This window comes from Pinus tabuliformis, chromosome 9 (genome assembly GCF_031772625.1).
Source record: "Pinus tabuliformis cultivar Carrire ecotype Pingquan chromosome 9, CPIR1, whole genome shotgun sequence".
In the NCBI taxonomy this organism is placed as follows: Eukaryota; Viridiplantae; Streptophyta; class Pinopsida; order Pinales; family Pinaceae; genus Pinus; species Pinus tabuliformis.
The window spans coordinates 1,671,394,355-1,671,400,285 of NC_142307.1; positions in this window are offsets into that span (position 1 = coordinate 1,671,394,355).

The following is a 5,931-nucleotide window of genomic DNA, read 5'->3' on the forward strand; positions in this document are numbered from 1 at the left end:
AGAATGCTGATGACATTAAGCTACATGTCTTTAGAGGAATGGGAACAAAGGACCCTAACCAATTTTGGTTCATAAATTATGTAGTATGGATGGCAAGATAGATTAATAATGATTATTAAAGAAGTCGCATCTCGTAATGTCGCTAAGGGAGAGATCAATGACATGCTATATGAAATAATTTGCGAGTGAGACAAATGCTACATTTGATGAAATTAAGAAGGTCTTGGTATCAGAGTTCATGAAGGAAATATCAGAATTGCAGTGTATCACAAAGCTGAAAGAGATCAAGCAAGCACCGCCTAAATCTGTGTCAGAATTGGACTACTGATTCAAGGTTTTCATGGGTCAAGTGAACTTTGAGATAACCCCATAAAAACATAAGGAATGGTTCATAGGCATGCTATTACCACATATTAGGTTACCATTGACACATCATATGATCGGGACACAAGCTGAAGCACTGGAGATTGCAATGAAGTTGGAAGCCTTATCGATTGGATATGCTCATGCAGGAGTACAACGAATACATAATCAGCTAGCTACGTTGACACAAGAATTGCAGGATCTAAAGAAAGGTAAAGAAGTCAGACCAGAAATATGATAATTTTGGTGTAAAAAGTGCAAAGTGGAAGGCTGCTATAAGGATCAAAGCCCAGTAGTCAGAGATTATATTGCAAGTGGAGTGCCTAATCTAGTAAATCCAGGTTTGTGGTGCAAAATTTGTAGGACACGAGGTCAGCATTGCCCTGAAGACTACTATTTGTTACAAAAATATATACAGACCCTTAAACAATTGCTTTGTAACTTTTGTAGATCAGTAGTCCATGATGAGAAAAATTTCCAAAGTTATGACTTAATGATGGAGTACACTACTGATAGTTATAGACTACAATTTGAACAAAACACACATGAAGAGCAAGGCCAGCACGCTTGATGAGGATTATTTCAAGGATGAGGATGAGGATGAGGAGGAGGAGCTGGTCGAGGATGAGGCCAAATTATCTACTATAATTGTGGATAGGGAGGACACTTCGCGAAAGACTGTTAGAACCTGATGACAAACTTTAATTACTTTAAGGCTCTTGATCTTGTCATAGAAGAATGTTTGATCCTGATTGTGAAGATCCAGGAAAAAAGAAACCAGCAACTTACAATGAACCTCCAAATGACCTTCATTGAGCCAAGAGAAGATCAATTGTGGATCATCCTTGTAACAAGAAGTAGGACCGAGACTGAGAATGACAATGGCGATGGAGAAAAGGAATTTGAAGCCACATGGATAAGGAAAACAATTGAAAAGGTTCCTGTATTTGATACCTTGAAGGAAAAGAAAGCATACATGGAGATGAGGTGAAGCTTTATGGATGATGGGGCCTTGACCTCTACCACTCAACTGTCTCAGAAAGATAACTGTTAAATAGTACTATTGTGACACATGTGGTGGATCCAATTATTTTGAAGTTATTTCTATAGACCTGCATGAAGTTGTTGAGGAATCAAAATGTTGTGGAAGGATTATAGGAATTGATAGATTCATGCACTTCTACGAAGATACCATAGAGTGAGATGCATACAGTGAATAACCTTCATAGACATAAGAAGAGAATAGGGAAAGAAATGCAGGTTACAGCGGAGATTGGAGAATATGACATGGATCAGGTTATCTCAAATTTAGGATCTAATGCCAATGTCTTGCCAAGGAAAACTTGGGAATCGATGGGTAAGCCAAAATTGCAATGTTCTACTATTTAGTTGAAGATGGAAAACCAACATAAAATCTTACCCCTAGAAAGGTTGTCTAATGTCACAGTGAACATTGACAGAGTGCACACTATGATTGACTTTGAAGTGATTGAGATAGTAGACGATAGTAATGCTTACCCCGTGTTTTTTGGATTGGATTTGGTGTTTAACAATATGGCTATAATTCATCTAAAGAAAAGGAAAATGATATTCAAAAGCAATAATATGAGGATTATTGTTCCATTAGATCCATCAGAAGGGTCGAGGTATACATATCCTGCCAGAGAGGAATATAGCATGGATGACGTCAATAATATCTATCAGATCACAATGAACGAAGAATAATGGATCAATGCCACTATAGATGGAAAACTAACTTGGGAGCAAGATAGTTCCTATACCTCAAATTCAGAAGAAGAATTGGAGAATTGGCAGAACAGATTGCATGAAGTGTCTACAAGGTGATGTCCAAGGATCACCAAAGTAGTGTGCTGCATGACAATTGAGGTATGTGATTTACCTTTGTATGAAGGTTTGGGTGATGTAAATGCTTTATTTAAAGATTATGAAAGGCGAGTACCAAAATGTAAGATACTTTCAGCACTAGATCAACCGTTGAGGGCTACACCAGCTAGATGGTGCGGTACACATAAGAAGAATATAGGAGATTGGCAAAAATGTAGAAGGTTGATGTGGATAAGATTTGGACAAGTAGAAAAAGAGCTTACAAATAGTATTATCTACTTTTGATAGTTTTGGTAGATATTTTACTATTTTTGTTTCTCTTATTTTATTAGATTTTCAAAGTTGATGTGACCAATCCTTCTATTATATATTCATATCTCATCCACTTTACCCATACAATACTTTCCTTATTTTACTCCATCAAGAATATAAGCATTGCTTGAAGTCAATTCTTCCTTTACTACTAGTTTTCTTGTTTGTGCTTTTCTTATCTCACATCCTTTAGAAATGTGAGATCGTATCATTAGTCACACATTTGACTGAAAATTAAGATATTGGATCCCATACCTTCAACATACAGTAAGTATAGAGCTTCAGTTTTTCCATTTTCAATATTGATTGTGCATTTTCAAACTATCCTTACTGGTGCGTTGTCTCCAAGTATTACACTATCTCCATCTTGTTCTTTTAAATATTGTTTTGATATCCTATTATGTTCCTTGAGAAACCACTCATTAGGGGAATTTTTGGGTCAAAAATAGGCCTAAAATATAATTGAACTAACAAAATTGACGTTAAAAGAACAAATAGGATCAATATGATGATGTCATCCCCAGAGGCAAATATTTTGAAGGAAAAATAATAAAATTACATTTTCAATCCGAATTTTGGGTTATATCCTTATAGGTTTGCTGAAATTCTTAGAGTATACACATGTTGGATGAAGAATTGAATTCTACATCCAATGAATACCCACTCTACATACTTCTAAGAGGACCCACATAAAAAATAAATAAAAAAATACATTAGAAAAATGTGTTAAAGTATTTTCATTTTTTTTAATGTGGATGTTCTTAGAAGTATGGAGAATGGGTACTGATTGATTATGGAAATTAATTCAACATCCAACGAGTGTCTACACTTTTCATATGGGTAAACCTATAAGGAGACACATCAAACATACAATAAAAAGTAGTTTGCTTTCTTTTTATCTAAAAATTCATAACTCTTATTTTATTATATCCACCATTTTTTTTATCACTTTTCATAGGAGGCCCATTTTAGACCTCAAGATTCTCCTAATTATCAACATATCATTTGATTTCTTGGTTTTGAGTATTCAATTCAATACAATGTTCCTCCTATGTCATTTCCTTCTTTTTCCATACACATTGAGTATTAATCATTATGCTTGAGTATGCCTTCTTCCTTTTCTTGATTTATATGCCCGCTTAAGTTTTTTCTACAATCTCATGATTTGTTCCCATAATTATGGCACTTATAGAATTCAACTTGATCTAATACAGGATCAAATATTGTATTATAATGTCTAACTGCATTTTCATTCAAAATTTTAGGATTCCTCTTTACCTAATCATTCCTTGCATTTTTATAGTATACTTTATTTTCTTTTCGATCATCTATACAATTATTTTCCTTATGACCAAAATTATTATAGGCATAGAAATAACCCAAGAGGAATTTGGTACATGAAAGAGGAAAACTTTTGTTAGGAAATATATCTTCTATTCCTATTTTGATTGAAGGAATATTCAATTCTCTGTTACCCCTTCACTCTGTATTTGAAGTTGAAAATAAGGTCATGTTTTTGCTTAAATGTGACTTCATTATTGAAGTTTCTTTCATTGTGCATAGTGTTGTTAAGTACATAAACAAATCTCTTAGGTTCCTCTTTGCATCCCATTTTTTATGTCTTTGTGCTTAAATCCTCCTTGGATTTCAAATGCTTCTCTTTATAACCAAGACCTATCCTAATTAAAGGATACCTCTGGGAGTTAAGAATATGATATGACATTTCAGTTCCTTTAACAAATTAAACTTTGGTTCAATTGAAAAGTTGCTTTTTCTACTTAGTTTCTTAAGGAAACAGCTTCAACTTGGACTCCTCATAATGCTTTCTCTTTTCTTTTAGCTGACTTGTCAATATAAATTTTATTCTTTTAGTCTGTTCTTGTTCAATTTCTAGGATAGTCACCAATGTTTCATCACATTCAAAATTCTCATATTTCTACACTTGTTTCACCATTTTACTTAGTATTTTTATTTCTTATAAGGTACTTATAATTTCTCCTTCGATATCTACACCCCCTTCAACTTCTTCTTCAAAATCTATGTTTTCTCTTTGATATTTTTTATTAGTATCTTGTTTATCCATAGAAATGAACAAGAATTCTCCTCTTTCACCATCATACACACATCCATCAATTTCATTAGATTAATCACTATTATATTTGGAATATAAACTCTTCTTTTTGATATATCCTTTCCTTTTATGATTATGATAATTGAATTTGTCACTATATCCCATTTTATTATCACCATCACTTAATTTTTCATAGTTACATGTTAATGGTGTTGAACCTACCAACATTTAGGGGATCTCCCCGGCATGGAGTTCCAACTAGACCTCACACCATTTGGTTTAGGATTCCCATTTCGTACGATGGTCCGGTTGCCATTATCTTAAATATATTCCTTAGCTTTTCCTTGTCATCATGTGAGACTGGTTTTCTTCATCTTTGGACAATGAGGTTCACATGCTTGGGGAGTGCCAGCGTTACTTGTGTCAAGGTCCTTTCACTAGGGAGAGAGAGGGTGGAACTGAATCTCCACTCGAAAGCGAAAAAGTCACAACTCTGTCAGAGACACATAACACAACAGGACATGCACAACTTCCATAGGAGAATTCCACACGGATGCGTTAGTCACAATACAGAAGAGAAGATAGCATGTACAACACCCAATAGAATAGTCCGTATGAATGTGACAACCATTATAACTAGTTTATGGGAAAGTTTCTATCTAATGTCCAGTGAGGCAACCCACATGGGTAGGACAACATTAGTTACTCATACAACACATTTTTGTAAATATATGTATTAGAGAAACTGAAATAGTTCAATTTTTTAACACAGGTTAAATAAACATGCATTACAAGTGCTCAAGATTAGTTTCACAAACAGTGACAATACATTTGTGAAAATGTGCTCACCTGTTATCAAGCTTCTGAATTAAGTGAAAGTTCCAGGACACATTGGTACACCATACATCACTAACCCCGTAAAAGGGGTGTTGGAGCCACTACTCGCTCCTCAAAGAAAATACTATAGACTCTCAACGCTATGTGGGAGGAGCCAAGGTGAAAATTCTTTTGCATGTACAAATGAGGGGTATTTATAGCCAAGGTTAAAACTGGCTCTTGTGACTATTCGACTTCCATCATGACTATTTGACTTTCATGACTTTTCAAATTACGTGACTCTTCAGATTACATGTGGGTCTCTTGGACTTCCACACTACATTACATTGATTTACAATAATATCACCTATAGTAGTGATGTGGCCAACATGACTCATGACATGACTTGACATGATACTGCTCGTATGTTCATGTTGCTGGCAGTGTCCATGGTGAGTTGCAATGCTACTAAGTGATGGATGTCTTCTTGGTGTATCATAGCTTCACCTCTGCATGGAAAGGTG